At 44.9% G+C, this 17,127-nt stretch overlaps 1 non-coding gene across 1 annotated transcript; it reads right to left on the bottom strand.

The window, feature by feature from the left end:
- Positions 1-6,311: 6,311 nt before the first annotated feature.
- LOC146205654 (U1 spliceosomal RNA) lies at positions 6,312-6,470 on the bottom strand. The gene has a single exon (XR_014704629.1). It is a non-coding gene; the product is annotated as a U1 spliceosomal RNA (small nuclear RNA).
- Positions 6,471-17,127: the final 10,657 nt, after the last annotated feature.

Genomic DNA, 17,127 nt, shown 5'->3' with positions numbered 1-17,127 from the left:
GGCCGAGCGCGTCCGACCGGAGATCATTGAGCATCTTCACAGCAACGCTCTTCTGACGTTTCGGCGCAACTCTGACAGCCCTGAAGTTCTTTTCAATGGCGGCCTTTGCCTTCTGGTAGAAGACTTCGTTTTTCATAAAAGAAAAACGAGCTTTTATGTTATGAAAAACTGTTATGCAAAGTGAACTGTATTAAAACGCCATAGACCTCATTCCAAACCTTTCCTTCCGTAAGTGCGGTTGAGTGTTACCACGTCGCTAGAATTCAAGCGTAGCCTGACACAGGGATTATGGACTGTCCCCGAGGCCACTGCTGTCCCCATTATTGACTCCTCATAAGTGGCACACTTTTGCCTTTTCTAAAGCTTGCTTCCGATGCATCGAAGTTGTCGGCGTCGGGGTTGTGGGCGAAATATCACGGGCAGGTACCTGGCAGATAGTAGTTGTTAGGCTTGCATGGCCAAACACTGATTGGTCGTAGGGCTTTCTGGTTGTCTGACATCATCTGATCACGTGATATGGCCCATTCTCCAGGCACTGCTAAATCGGGCTTCGCCTGTAAGATTGGAGGGTGAGAATATAATTTTTCTCTTTGTGTGTGTGTGTGTGTATATATATATATATATATATATATATATATATATATATATATATATATATATATATATATATATACACACACCTGGAGAGCAAGTTTAGTTGTGGACACTGCGGTGCGCCGGCCCGGCTTGTCTGAAAAACTTCGCTTTACTTTGGACCTCACGAAGTTCTGCGCCGTGCCACGGCAGTGCCATACGAAGTTCTTCCAGCGGGTACTGTGCAGCCCTCGCGTCGGCAACCTCGCTTCGATGTGGCGCACGTTGTCCGCATGAAGCCGTATTTCACGCGGTAATGTGCAGTGTACTATGCGCTTGTTTCGTTATCGTGTTTAGGGAACTTTACCCCGCTTCCGTTTTCTATTTGGTTTCTGTGCTGATCCTTTTGTTTTCGTTTACATCACCCATCGCTCGCGCTCAGCCTCTGCTTTCGTTTTTTAGGAGGGGGAGTAATGCCACCTGGTGTTCCCGAGATTGTTAGGTGGCTCCTGAGAGAAAAAGACGCTGAATCGTCTCGCTCGCTCTGTGCGAAACTCTGGCTGCTGGTACAGCTTCGCCCTGTCTTTTAGGCACGTCTAGCCCTATTGTCCGTGAAAAAAAAAAAAAAAAAATATATATATATATATATATATATATATATATATATATATATATATATATATATATATATATATATATATATATATATATATACATATATACATACATGGCGCTCGACTACTGTTGCAAAGCATGTGGAACCGAATCCCGGCCTCGACGGCCGCCTTTCCACGGCCGCGAAAAGCAAGGCGCTCGTGTGCTGTGCGATGTCAGGCAGATTAAAGTACCCCTGGTGGTAGAAATTTCCGGAGTCCTCCCCCACGGCATCTCTCATAGCCTGAATATATATATATATATATTAAGGTACCCGTAATTAGGGGCGTATAGCTGAGTGCGCTAAAACAAAGATCCGCTAGCAGGGCCATTTAACGCGGGCGCGTTGACGGCAGAGATTCAGTGTACCGCCAGAACTTCCGCTTTAGAAATAAGCTATGGCTCAATGGTCTAGACGCTCGGCTACTGAGCGGGAGCGAACCTTACCGCGGCGGCGGCGTTTAGATGGAGGCGAAACGCAAAGGCGCCCGTGTGCTGCGCGACGTCAGTGCACGTTAAAAAACGGCAGGCGGTCGAAATTATTCAAGAGCACTCCACTACAGAATCTCTTCCAGACCCACATTTTTCCCTATACGCTTACAGCGCGGGTCAGGTGAGCAGCGAGAAGTATGACAATTACTAAGCCTTTACTCTTCTGTGAACCAAATTACATTTATTAAGGGAGATGGAGGAAGAATCTTTGGCGGAAATGGAGTGGTTAAGCCGGGTTTGAGCGTAGTTACACGAGCTAAAGCAATTGAGCATGGTTTTCCACGAACAAGAAAGGTTGTGCATGGTTGACGTTTGGAATTAGGGTGACACTCAGGCTTCTCCTCACGACAGAACATTTATTAACACCTTATAACTACGCGATTATGTATCACTTTTTGGTGGACACCTACATTTCACTAGGTCAAGGTCATTCAGACCCAGCGTGGCGACATCAGCAGTTGCAGTCCGATTTGTGCAGCTTATGCTTTTCCACTTTGTAAGAAGCTTAAGCTTTGCCGTAACAGTAAACACGATAGCGCCTTTACCCCGTCTTTCTAGTAAACATTTTTTCTTCAATTTTTTCTTTATTAATTTCATACATTTCATTACTGTAACATCAGTACACACCATAGACACACGTAAAAACTCATGTGCACCGCAACGCGTTCACTATAGGTGCTCCTCTAACACGCTCGGCACATATAGCCCTTCGTGGCCTATACGTTGTGTGCCCTCCTGGCATGCAGATGGCCGGCTATCACTGTGGGTGAGATTTGGTCTTTCTTTTGATAACGGTGCAGGGATTGGGCGTAAGCCATACCCCAATTGCCAAAAATTTAATGCTCCAGCTTCTCCAGTTGGAGAAGAGGCAGTCATCACAGTGCAATGGGCGACCTCCACCCGGGAACTCGGCCTTGTTGAAGAGAATTTTATTTTTCATAAACATCTACAGAACACAAGTGTATCCGTCTGGGGCCTTAGCGGACAAAAATCAATAATTCTAGAGGTGTTCAATCACGTACATATACACAAATATACATACAAATATACATACAAATATACATGCTCTTTCACTGGTAACATTTCTGCACAGCTTTCTTGCTTTGTGGAGCTATTTCATCATAACACCTTGAAACGTTTCTCTCACTTGTCTATCTTCCTAGTATGGTAGGATAGGCGCGGTCACTTTACTATTTGCAACAACAATGAATGTCGTTGACTAATGTCGGAGGAATTCTTCCTCCCCCAGCATGACAAGTTCCTCATTCAAGTGAGTGTATACTAATGTCCTTAATCTATGCAGCATCGGAAACATGGCTTTTCCCGATTGCCGATATTCCAGCACCAGGTAAGTATGATCTTGTTCGGCACCAGCACAGACCCAGTCTACAGCGTCCGTCAATATTGCTACGGTGCGGGCAACTTGCTTTCGAAAAATTATCTCTGATTACCTGGCTTCCTTTTGTGTAAACGAGGCCTACGTGAGAGGTAGACATGGAATGCGCACGTCTGTAAATCGAATATGTGCGGAAACACGGAAGTTTTGCGAAAACTCGCATAACTGAATAGCCGTGTCACTTCCAGGGCGACGCACTCTAGCACCCAGCCGCGCGATCACGAGATGTTCTTGCATAGAGCCCCTCGCGCCGCTCTCTGGTCGCAAGCCACGGCTCTGCGCCGAACAAAGAAGAAGTTTGGTGCCGCAGCGCGAGGAGCTCCGCAATAAACTCCCGCGGTGGGTATGTGCCATTATGACTGAGGACATCATCACCACCATCATTTAGAACCTCAACGTTGGCGCAGTGGTTCTTCCTGAGTTTAGCGCTGACACACTTGAGCAAAGAGCCACGCGGTCACGTGATGCGAAGACCGAGTTCTTCCGTCGAAGCAATACGTGTGTTTAGAGATAAGCGCGCTTCATTGACTGGCTGTATTTCCGGAATGGATCGCAGGATGCATTCGACTGAAGTCTACGTAGATAAGAATAGAATTATCATACAGACGCAGAAAATAAGCATTGAAAGTCTTTGCGGTAGCACTGCACTCACTACCCGTCCGAAATAGATTCAACTGGTGCTGCCTGCATGGCATCGCGTGGCAATGAAGCAACATTGTGACCTTATCCCAATCAGTACCCTCCCAGCGGCGTTTGAGGGTCACCTCGCTAGAGTTCAAGCGCAGTATTCCCAGCGAGCATAGACTATCGACGAGGCCACTTGTGTTCATATTAATGACTCTGCATAGCAGTGATACACTTTTGCTTTTTTAAAGCTTGTTTCCGATGCAAAAAACCGAGAGTCGTTGTTGTCGGCGTCGGTGTTGCGAGCGAAAAATCACGGGCATGGCTGTGACATGTGGTTGTTAGGCTTGCATGGCTGAACACAGATAGCTCGAAGGGTTGTCTGACAACACTGGCCACGTGACAAGTCCCATTTGGCAGGCTTTGCCAAATCGGGCTTCACCTTTGAAAGGTGCAGGGTTATGTCCATGCAGATTTTTTAAACTATCCTGGCGACCTCTCGAGGTGTCGTACTTTTGCGTTTATGGCCACCTTTTCCTCGGGAAAGCCGGGGACTCATTTAAGGAACCGTTGTGAATAGCCCGTCATCGCGTAATTTTCAATTCTGTATCCGTGGCGAAGCTTGCTTTCTTTCTTAAGCGCAAAGTATTTTATATGTGTCGCTTTTCTGTCACATCAAACTAAATGTTTTTTAGCCGTTATTACCTTCACGCTGTCTTTTGCCTGTAGAGGGGGGGGGGGGGGAGGGGGCTGCGATGAAACTTGGCTCCCCCTATTGCAGACCTCTGCCGCGCCTATGAGGGTGAGAACATTTTTTTATTTCAATACTTCGACACGACACAACAAAACCTACATGGACATCCATCCAATCATGACACCAGCAACCTGCTATAGTCCTCCCTGGCAGGCGCTGTCAAGTTTAACATTCTCTCACCGGCCTCCAGCCTTCACAAACCTTGCATTTGGAATCGGACACAGAGCACCTAACATCACATTCAGACATGTTTGTAGGGCTTGGTTAATTAAGCAAGAGGTCTTTATAAATTTCATGGGTGCTTTTTCACATATGAGTGAATGCCAAAGAGCGAGTGTGAGATATTAGAGAAACTAATTAAGGGATTAGTAATTTGGCGAGTAGCTATGTACGCTAAATCAAGGATCCGTAAGGGGGGTTGACAAACGGGAAGCATTCGAGCGCAGGCGCGTTAACGGTATACAGCATCAGTGCACCGCCAAAACTTGCGCTCTGCAAAGCTGTGGCTGGCTGAGTGGTCAAAACGCTCGGCGACTGAGGCGGAGTTGCTGAGTTCTAACCCGACCGCGGCGCGGGCGTTTCGATGGAGGCCAAACGCATAGGCGTGAGTGCACGTTAAAAACTCCCAGGGTGGTCAAAAGTATTAGAGAGCCCTCTGCGGAGTCTATTCCTAACCCACATTTTCCCTTCGCTTACGGCGCTGGTTAGGTTGAGCGAGGAGCGTGACAAGCACGAAGCCATTCTTTTCCTCTGAACCAAATTAGACTTTTCTTTACATATTTAATAGGCATATACGATCGCCAGGTTATTGTATGTGTTATTTGTTTTTTAGTACCTACATTCATTCTTCCGCACATTCACAACAGTCGAGGCTTAACAGGATATAATTCATCACTTTTATGCCGGGAAAAAAATGAAGGACAATGATGGAAGAAAACTTGGAGGGGAAAAGAGTGGTTTAAGCATGGCTTGAACGTAGTTATCCGAACGAAAGCTATTGAGCATGGGCTTGCAGGTGTAAGAAAGGTTGTACACGGTTTGACGTCTTGAGATAGGGGGACACGCAGGCTTCGCCTTAAGAGTGACACCACAGCTCCTTTAAAAACAGCTTATAATTCCAAATTTATGTGTCACTTTTTAGTGGTCACCGATTCTTAATTAGGTCAAGGTCATTCGGATCCAATGTGGTGAAATCCGAAGTTGAAACCCGAGTAGTATATAGCTTATATGCTTTAAAAATTAGTAAAACGCTTAAGCTTCACTTTGACAGTTGACATAGCGTCTCTAACACCACATTCATTGCTTGATGTTTTTCAATGTTTGCTTTAATTATTTACCTAATGATTATTATTATTTAACATTACAACACATGCAAAATATACATTAGCAAGCCACACGCGCCACAGCGCGTTTATTATAGGTGCCTCAGCACACTTGTCTGACAATTCATGTGTCCGCCCGACATGCAGATGGCCTAGGATAGAGCTGCTCTAAGGCCTGGCCTCGAACTTCAATGACGAGAAATTTTATGTATTGACTTACTTCAATTTTTATTAAGCAACCTCATTAATGGAACCTCGTCGGCAATTTTGGCCTTTTTGGACCTTCCCAATTTCTCAGCATTATTTGAATCGGGTGAGTGTAAACGAGGTCATGTGGTTGTGACGTCATACCTGCCACCCAAACAGGATGCTTTAAGACAGCCGTAGGACGATAGGCGCATCCACACTGGATTGCTCCGGAAGCGTGTGGATACAGGACCACTATCATTGCAACTATCACTTTGGGCAAAACTCGATCTTTCTTTTGATTTCAGTGCAGGGGTTGGCGCGTACGCCGTACCCCAACTACCAAAAATTTATGCTCCAGCTTCTCCAGTTGGAGAAGTGGCGGGCATCAGCCGAACGCACAATGGACGGCCTCCACCCGGGAACTCGGCATTCCTGATCGCCAAGTTCCAGCAGGACAGGTAAGATGCTGTCTGTCGGTGTCCGCAGAGACCAGGCCTACAGCGTCCGCCAATTTTGCATCAGTGCGGACAACTTCCTTTCGAAAAAATATCCCTGACTACCTTGCTTTCTGTTGTGTAAACGAGGCGTACGTGTGTGGTAGACATAGGGATGCACACGTCTGAAAACCGAATATGTTCGGAAAAGCGGAATTTTTCAGGTAAGTTGCACAATTGAAGGGCTGTTTCGCTTTAATTTGGTCCTCTTCGAGGGCGATCGCATTTAGGCATGGAACCACGCGCGACCACGAGATGTGCTTGTATTGAGCCCCTCGCGCTGCGCTCTGGTCTCAAGCCACGGCACGGCGCCAGACAAGGAAGAAGAAGTTGGCAGTAGTAGCTGCTGCGCGAGGAGCGCCACCAGAAATCCCTTTTTGCTGCGTGTCATCAAGACTCACGACGTCATCATCACCAGTACGAACAAGAACGCTGTCAGAGCGGCTTCTTCCTTTCTTTAGCTCCGACACACTTGAGCACGACCGGAGCCGTGCGCTCGCGTGATGCGAATACCGTGTTTTGCCGGTGGCGCTACGTGCGTTTAGAGCCAGGCTGTACGGAAGGGATCGCAGGATGCCAAAGACTGAAAGCCACCGAGACATGAATAGAGTTATCAGAAAGAGGCAGAACACTAAAAGTCCCTCGTGTAGCATTGTACTATACCAATCCGAACTAGATTTAACCAACTATATAGAGCTTGCTGCACGACATTGTGAAACAATGCCCCCCTTTCTTACCATATAGACCTCATACCAAAGAAACGACTCAGTGTGTTTGGTTATGGGAGAAAGTAGGCGTAGTATTTGTCTCACTTATAGGTGTACATCTATGCCTAAAATGAATGGCATAAAATTGTTTTCTAAAGAATTCACCGAGTTTGCGTCCGTGAAACTTCGGTCGTATACAACTGTTAGCCTGAAGCGAAAACTGACAACGTCATGCTTTCATTTGCCGAACGTTTCGGCTGACGCGATTGCCTTACTCTCATTCTCAGGAATAAATCGAGCTATGTTTTCGACGAAAATTGCATGGCGAGTCAGTGCCGCAGGCAGCAATGCGTTCACATAACCGCGCTTAATGATTTTGCCGCCATTACAGCAGGCATCTATATACGCACCGAGAGAAATCCTGCATGGAAGGATAGACTCTCATCCAGTTTTCGAAGCTGGCAACGATAGACGCAGAAGCTTATCAGGAAATCACTGCATTTTCTGAAAAGCGCTAAGTGCACAGTACACGCGTGGAGTTTTCAGCGTTGTGAATATGTGTACTATAACCTTCGGAACACGTTAGACTTTCTGAAATTTACTTTGGTTCATCGTAAGCCTCGGCTTTGTGCTCACTTCACTTCAGTGAACTTTCAGTTACAAACGAATATTTGATGTAAAGTTCGTTCAAATGCTATTTCACTGTATTATTTTTTCAAAGTCGCGGCTGTGTTGAGCCGTCGTCGCGAACAACCGGCGTCAAGCGAGCGCGGAACCCCGGACGTCGTTTACCCCTTTGCGAGCGCTTCGCCGGTACATTGATATTTGTAAACGCAAGTTTTCTATAATGATATGCCTTAGTAATGCTTTTACACGGATATCTAGGTGCCGACGAGGTGTACAGCCGCTAAGTATCCTCTGGTACCTCTGGTGCCAGCAATGAAGACAGAGCGTGAAAACGCACACATTATCTGGCTTCGATGGATGGATTGATGGATGGAATATAGGAGCGTGCCCTTTGAAACAGGGTGGTAGCAGATGTTATCATGCTCATATTTCTCCCTATATCTTAATTATTGTTTTAGATTGGTTAACTATACCATCATTTTATTTATTGAATTTTTATTTCTACATTACTAACGTTATGTCACTTTTCTGCTTTTAAGCCACCAGTCTTCCAGTCGTTTTTTGCTACCTTCCACCGCCGGTTCGTTCACCCGGCCACTGGTATCTCTAAACCTCAGAGCTTCAGGAAGAGTGACTGCGTCTGCATCGACTTAATTCCGGATGGATACCATTACATTCGAGTATAATATGGTAAATTGCTTCACTGGATTTACCACATACAGCACATGCGTCATCTTCATTGTTAAATTTCTTTTTGTAGCTGCGTGTCCTAAGGCACCCTGATCTAGCTTCAAAATGTATCTAGCTTCAAATGCCTTTTGAGTTATCAAAGAAAGATTCCTTCCTGATCTGCCTTTTCAACTTCCGGTATAGCCTTTGCGCTCTTAAATAAAGTGTTTTTTTTCTCTCTCTCTTTTCTACACTAGGTTTCTTTTCCATAGAATGTTTCCAATTTTTACCTTCTGTGTTTTTCACCTGTCGCTTAACGCTCTTTATTTCTTCGTCCTTGTGACCTGCATATCTACTGGTTAGTTTCCTACTTCTTTTCCTCCATTGTGGGTCAATTAACGTTTTAGTGAAGAGTAGTGAAGAGCAGAGTCACCACCTTGCGGCGGAGCAGCGAACCCTACTCAGTGTGGATACGTGTTCGCGTCGTCTGCCACCCAGCAGTGATTCTCGTGCGCGCGAGCGGCGTTTACAAACGTGTTTTTTGTTTGTTTCGCTGTTCCGATGCTCATTTGCTTACATCTGCTTCTTGCAAAAGAAATGAGAACAAGCTATCATCCCCTCCCCCCCACGCCGCCCCCCCTCCCCAAATATATATATATATATATATATATATATATATATATATAGATAGATAGGATGCGAGAACATTTAACGTACTTGGCCGCTTAAAAAATTATATAGCGAAGGGTACGCTTCATTTAAAGAAACATTTTATTGGACTCGACGTTTCGACCCAGAAGACACTCCTGATGAAGGCCAGCTTCTGGTCGAAACGTCGAGTCCAATAAAATGTTTCTTTAAATGAAGCGTACCCTTCGCTATATAATATATATATATATATATATATATATATATACACTTGTAATAACGAGTATATCATGCTGAATAAGGACATCATCAGTCGGTCTTCGGCGTTTGAAATTATTTGACGCGCGGCGTCTCAAAACGTTAGGGGCTGTGTCAAAACAAAGCAGGTCGCTGCCGTCAATGCAACTTAACGCAAACGCTCAGAAATCGTACATTCTCGATTCTGTTTGGAATGCCACCGCTACTGAAAGCATGCGACCGCAGAATGCAGTTTGCACAATCGAGTTGTTTGAGTATACTTCTGTTTTTTTTTTTTTTTTTTTTTTTTTTTCTTTTTTTTTTTTTTTTGCGTTGTCTCAGTAGTAGGGCGCTCGAATTCTGAGTCCGAAAACGCAGGGGGGGGGGGGGGGGTCAATCACGGCTGTTTTGCAAGGAACTCCTTTACTGGGGGATTTGCCTGCACTTTAAACAACACCAGGTGGTGACCGACACCGAAGCCGATCATGCATGATCATCCGTCATAGCCGATATCGCTTTGGTGTGTCAAACAAACACCATGTGCACATTTTTTTTTTTTTTTTTTTTGTTGTTGTTGAAGGCTTCTGCGCATCCGTAACAGGGGCAGTGAGCAAAGTTTGCTTTGGAGAAATGCTCGAACGTCTGAGAAACATTCCTAGCACAGACTAAACATTACATAATACACCTAGATCAATGTAAGTACTTCTCTGGTAGCCATTAAAAACCATTTTCGTCTAAGTGCTACTGCTGTCTGCCGAACAAACTCGTTGTTTCTCACAAGGGAAGTAAAATAGCTTCATATGGGCCTAACTATCCGTGTTTAGTTCGGAAATATATACATCCTTATAGTCGCTAAGATGAACTTCATTCCTTTCGGGACAGTTTTATATCCGGCGCCTGTTTACCAAGTAACCCTAATATTTTGCTTCGCATGAGATTAAGTCACTGCTCAGTAATTACAGTGATAAAGAAATCTTCAGCCTTTCAAAATTTCTTGCAAGAACATGACAGCACCCATGCGCAGTTTTTTAAAATGTCTTCGCATGACTGATTCGTCGCTTCTGCTCTAAAGTTATTGAAATTTAGTAACTGATAGTCCTAAATTTTGTCAAGTGTATAAAACTTGTCACACAGTGAAATTAATTGGCACAGTAAAAAAATAATTACACTGCTAATTCACCATTTATTAACAACACACAGATCAGAAATCTCTTATATTTTCCTCGGTTTCCGGAAATATTTCAGTCAGTGGCGCAGTGCTACACTATCCTATTCTCTGACATTGGCAGCAAGGAGCTTTCGCCTCGTTGTGACCTTGGCAAACTCAATCCACTCAGCGCTCTGCACGTGTGAACAGTCACCTTTCCTGCGCGCCGAGATTTCCAGTACAGTGTTGGCGTAATCTCGTTTTTGGGAAATACTTGTGCCTGGTTGTCTAGCCAGAGTTTATTTGCACTCAGTGTATACGTCAGCCTCTCGGGCAGTGCGCTGTCAGTGCTATACATTTAACCACCTTAATCCTCAAGTCAAGCACGATATAATTAACCGAGCTGTGTCTCGATTCATTCTGAAGTACTGCAGGTTGAAAATGCGATAAGAAAAACAAAGCTGTCATCAGAAAAGTGGTACGCAACAAAAATATCAGGCCCACGAGCGCGGTAAAAGGCAAAAAGAATGCAAAATGACGCCAGTAAATCGAAAAGACGGGTGTTTCGTAACTTGCTTTCCTAAAGACCGCGCTTCTTTTCCGTAGCATTGACAAAAACAAAACGTTATTAAAACATCTGAACAGTAAGTCGCTAATGCATTTCAGAACGCACGTTTTCTTCGGCCTCAAACCCGCCGTAAACTTGGAAGCATACCTATGCCAAGTGCGTTTCTGCGAGCGCCATCGGCTGCCGATCCACACTTCTGGAACGACGGTGGCGTCAGCTCTAGTCGATCTCGCGGCTATATTGCATCGACATGACAGCGGAGTTCTTATCTAGCGGTGAACTATTTCTAAAGAGATGGTTTCACTGGGCTATAAAAGGGCTATGTACTAATTCGATGTGCTACACATATATTGGGCACAGTTCAAATACAAAGAGTTTTGTGTATGAATGTCTATGCGATGACAGGCTTTATTATGACATCAGCATGCATGATGGCGGGGATTTGTTATCCGTGGAAAGAGAGTTGCTGTGGTGTACTTCATTCTAATTCTAGATTATTGTTCGTTTCTCTACTTCGCAATTGTCCCCGATCTTCACTGTGACTGCTCTTTGCACGACAGTCGGGCGAACTATATGAATCGGATAAAAATGAACTAAATCAATTGCGCTGTATACAGCGGCCTTTACTTTAATCCCGGCTTTTACTTTAATCCCATGCCTTCCACCGCTGCTTATGTACAGCCTCGTTCACTTCTAGCTATAACAAGGTCACTACCTTAAAAACGTCATTGCGTCATACCCGGACAAACCATAAAGTTGAGTAACAGCCCATGTGAAGCACCACCTCCGTGCCCTTCTGTGCTTGTGTGACTCTTCTTCGATAAGCGCCAGTGTTCAAAGTTGCTCTGAAAGCAGCGACCTTGTTATAGCTATAGGTGGATGACCCTGTGCAAACTGAGAGCACAAGGCATGGTTACTTTCTCTAAAAAGCATTGCGCAGAAAAGGCGTCTTGATTGTTTTCTCTTCATATTCATATTTAAAGTATTAATATCTTTATTATAGCGTTTATTAGTTAAGCCAAGAACGCGAAAAAGGTGCACCCTTAATTAAAATTGAAATGACATACAGTGGCAAATTATTCCATAATCCGATATCATAAGCGGCAGATCATGCCCCTCATAAAATGCACTTCAGCGTCGACCAATTTTCTTGAAGGCTTGGTTCTTCACTTTCACCTGCGCCGCACCGTGTATGTTTTTCCCTTAGCTGGTCCAAGGTGATTATTCACCAGAATAGGCCGACCAAATTTCTATGTAGAAAACTGCGCTTCTAGTTTTGCCATTCATGCGTTGCACACAAGAACCTCCGTCGCTGATATCATCAGGTTTAAATCCACGTCGACCGTCTGCAGCCGACTATTTTCGAAACGCTATAGACAGCGATTTCTTCAACGCCACACTATAGCGCATCGAAAGTTGCCCGCGTCGACAAGAGACCGCCAATCTACTTGTGTACAACAGGGCCGATTCTGCCTTGACTCCCCACAGAAGGAGTATAAGACGGGTAGCGTTGCCATATACTAGACTAATAGATACGCCCCATATAGACCATGAAAACTGTAGGCACCATGGCAGGAGAAAAAAAAAAAAGGCTAATACCGAGCGTGTCTCAAAGGCTCCTCATATTTGGTTGCCGCTGATGACACTGGCCGAGCGAAGCTTCACTGCTGTGCAAAGCAAACCTTAGTCCGTTCTATATGGCCGCAGTTATCATGAAGTAAGAGCGGCGCACTTTCATTCCAGCAAGTATTCAACTATATGCGGTGGACATTTGAGCAAGCGGTTAATCCATGAATTAAGAGCATGTAGCGCAAACAAACACGAAGGAAGAAGAACAGATATTTCACATGAATCGCTCTTGATGTCTGTTCTTCATCTTTCGTCTTTTTGCGCAACGTTTTTAGGTTGTTGAAATAATTACTTCAAATTCATTAAATCCCGCAGTGAATGCAGTAGGGGCATACCTTCATCACGAGCAAACATAAAAAAACTCAATTCAGTAATCTGGAACGTAACTTAACGTTGCTGTATTTTCATTGTCCAGTTTGAATCACCCTCCCCGCCTTTATTTTATTCAACGTATTCACACATTATACAGTATATTTATGAAAGTCATGATATTTCTTGGTTTGCGCGTTGCGTTCCTGCGTTCTTGCTTCCTTTTTTTTTTTACCGTGTTGTATACCGCTTTTTTCTTTTCTTATTATTTGCGTACGAATACCTTCATGGTAAAGTATTCAGTATTATACACTGGAAGCGTTCTTAATGCGTTTCCATTGCTACCGTGATCTGCGATAATTGACCTTACATCAGCAGTGACTCAGGGAGGCTTCGGCCAGAGCTAAAATATGGGGAGGAGGAGAGAGAAGAGGCAAGGCGCAGTGACTAACTGCACTTCTCGGTTAACATCGAGATGAAGAATCGTAAGGTGAAAGAGAAAATGAAAATTGATTTTATGAAATGGAAAATTGCAGTGGCTGCCTCACCTATCGGTGGTCACCTCAATCCTCTGTAGCAATTGATAAAGCTGCAAAGAACCGTCGACTTTCCATGTGCTATAGCATTACTAGTATCATTATGGGCAATATCTGCCGCCGTTGGCAGTTTGAAGACTCGGTGTAAGATAATGAAAAGCTCAGGCAACCGCCACTGCAGAGGAAAACTGATGGGTACTCGACGTCTGACTGAAATCGAAAACTGAGAATAAGTTAGTCGTCAAAGCGAAACTTTAATCTTCGCCGATGTTTGCGAATTCACTTCAACACAAATCGGTCACACAGTCGGTGTCGGAAAGCTAACGCACAACCCCCCGTGTCAAACACATGCACTGATCGTCCATGATATTTTTTTTGTCTGTTCGTTGATTTGCTATATGAGCTTTGAAGTGGCGCAGATTGAATGCTTCTTCAGGACAGAGTTATGACATCTTGAGGCAGTTCGGTTGTCTGAAGTTTACTTACGCAGAACAGTTATATGACTGCGTTGACTATGATGAGTGGCTTTTCAGAACTCGTGAAGACATAGCCGATGAGCAATTGTCTTTTTGTCGCGTTCGTGCGATCCATCTGCAGCATCAGCGCTTGCAGCTGACAAAGGTTGTGTTGCGTTTCGGCTTAAATATGATCAGCAAGAGTTGGTACGAGCTGCATATAACGCTTTGACTGACATCATGCACCCACACGTTTGTCCGAAGACGGTCTCGCGGGGACAGCGCCATGCGCTGCATCGCTCGTCAAACGCTGTGAGAGGGCTGGGCGCACGTGGCGTCCGGGCGGCGTATATCCGATCCCAACAAACGGATGCGGCGCGAGGGGGAAAACGAAGATGGAGAGGGAGAAGAGGCCGTCGGCTGGCTGTTACGAGCTGCGGCCGGCACCCCCATTCCAGCGACGCAAGGCATGGGCCTCGGCCTCGGCGACCGTGTTGTGGCAGCGTGCAATGTGCGTTGTTGCGTGGATGTGTGCGCGCGCTCTTGTGCTATACTTGTGCCGCGAGTCTTCTCCAAAGACCACATGAGGCTAGTCATCTTGTCTTGCCCCGGATGAAGTAAATGTGATTTGTGCATTTGATTCAATCGCTGGCGCACGGCCGTTTCACGAAGCCCTTCGTGGCTCAGACGCAGGTTTGTTACATACCGCTTACATGCAAATCGGCCCCGAAATGCGGTCTATTTTATGAGGGAACGCAAGACTTGTATTTCGGCAAGATCCCTTGTGCTGACTGGTAGAGTTTGTTCTAGTAACGTTGCTGCTAGCCGTTGGATGTGTGTGCGTGATGTGCCGCGAGACTACCCCAGAGACTGCATGAGGCTAGTGCTCTAGTGGCTAGTCTTGCCACGAATCAATTAAATGCAGTTTATTTGTGCATGTATTCAATCGCTGGCGCACGGCCGCGTCATGAAACCCGTTGTGGCTCTCAGACGCAGGTTTGTGTTACATATCGCTAACATGCAAATCGGCTCCGAAATGCTATCGCACGCCTTGTATTTCGGTGAGAACCCCACCTAAACCGTCCGGTGAAGCAAAGGCCTGCATGAAAAAAAAAAAAAAAAAGTGACCGTCCGCCGTGCATGTAGTGAAAATGGTTTGTGTATTTTGCAAGTGGCTTTAAACAGCTCTTGCAGCTGTTGTTTAGGTATTGCAGCAATGTGGCACTTTTCAAAGTTTTGCAGAGTAGTAGATAAGATTGAAAGGGTGCTCACAATGTCATAAATGGCAATATAGCATCAACAAAACCTGCAGATGTCGCCCTTCATCAACAATTTTCCTTCTAGAGATTTACTTTCAGATTAAAACAAGTATTCATTGAATATCCATGCCCAGGTGGAAATTGCCATCACCAGCTGCTGCTTCTGAATACACTTTCTTTCCTTCAACATCAGGGTTAAAGGCCAGGGCAATCGCGAGTTTCGTTTCTTTTTCGTTGATTTTATCAGTAAAGAAAGTTTTGTTCCTCCTTCGGTGTGGTATGTGGTGTTTAACTGCCATAAGTGATATAGAAAAACTGCCTGTAAGAGATGTCATAGCAGACAGCTCTGCATTAATGCCATTGATTTGATGTTCTTCGTGTGCACTGGCATTGCAAGTGTGTCTTGCATTTCACCTTCATTGATATGCAACGACCACTATGGCTGGAACTGAACCCAGGTCCTCGGCCTAGCATGTCTTAATATGAGTGCCGTTTTCTTTTGCAAATGCAATCCTTAGAAATGTAGTATGTTGACTGCAGACAGCAGCAGAAACAAAGCCTAGCACAAACACAGACTAGAAATCACTTTTTTCACTGATACACACTATGTTACTTTATCTGTGTCAATGTGATGTGGGCATCAACAAAATCGGCCTTGCATGTTACACACATTTGCAAAAATGTTTTTTTTTTCTTGCAAACAAAGTAATAAAAGTTTAATAATAATTTATTGGTACAATATATTATTCCATTTATTTCTGCCACCAGCCTGAAGTGCAATGTCTGGTGAAGGTATGTGTCTAATACTGCTCAGATAAGTGAGGCAAAATGCATGAAACAAAGTCTATTACTGTTTTCACATAGAGGAGAAGTAATTCATTTGTAGCCAGTGTGCACGAAGCAAGAAAAGTATTAACTTTGGCATGTTTTAACCTTCATAGTGTATTCCCTTGCAGCATACTTGCGCTCTTGCTGCCCATGCAGCCATGAGGGAGCTGCACTAGTTGCTACGGTTATCATATGGGCAAACTGTCCCGATGAACTAAAATGCTGGCAGAGGTATGTCGCTGTATGTGAGCAATCCTTCCATTTCAAGTTCCTCGGCATTAGGTCTCACCGCTCGGCCGACAAAACCTCGAGCGTGTTGATGAGCAGCCTCATTGCCTCGTTTCCCTGAGTGGGCAGGTGTCCATATGAGCTCTATCTCTCTGTCGAGTCTGATATCCGCGTGGTTGTTTCTGGCAGTATGTGATATTCTGCTACGCGAGAAGTTACGTATGGCAGTTTTTGAATCAGTGACAATTATGTCCGCATCTGTTGTAGTGATGGCTAAAGCAATTGCGGCTTCTTCCTCCTGGTCCGAGTAGCAGACTTTGACCGAAGCGGCTGATATGCATTTACTTACTGTACTGCTTAATTACAAAGATAGCAACGGCGCCTTCAGCCATATAGTAGTCTAAGGCGTCTGTATACACCACCCCATCATGATTTTGGTATTTTCTGTTTAGGGCCCTAGCTCTAGCTTTCCTCCGGCCTTGATGGAAGGAGGGATGCATGTTTTTGGGCAAAGGTTTGGAGATAATTTTGTCGCCAACTCCTCTTGGTAGTGGTCCTAGTGGTTGGCTAGTGGTTCGGCATTAATTCCCATGCGGTTGAGAATTCGTCTGCCTGCTTTAGAGTCTGTTAGCCTTTGTAGCTGCAATCAGCTCCTCTACATTGTTGTGTATCCCAAGTGAGAGAAGTTTTTTGGTTGAAATGTTTCTGGGTAGACCTAGCCCAGCCTTGTAGGTGCTTCTAATGAGTGTCTAATTTCTCCTTGTCAGATTGAATGAGGCGGA

The sequence above is a fragment of the Amblyomma maculatum genome, chromosome 1 (genome assembly GCF_055883805.1).
Source record: "Amblyomma maculatum isolate TAMU_Amacu chromosome 1, ASM5588380v1, whole genome shotgun sequence".
In the NCBI taxonomy this organism is placed as follows: domain Eukaryota; kingdom Metazoa; phylum Arthropoda; class Arachnida; order Ixodida; family Ixodidae; genus Amblyomma; species Amblyomma maculatum.
The sequence above is the reverse complement of the archived record's forward strand: the minus strand, read 5'-3'. Positions and strand labels throughout refer to the sequence as shown.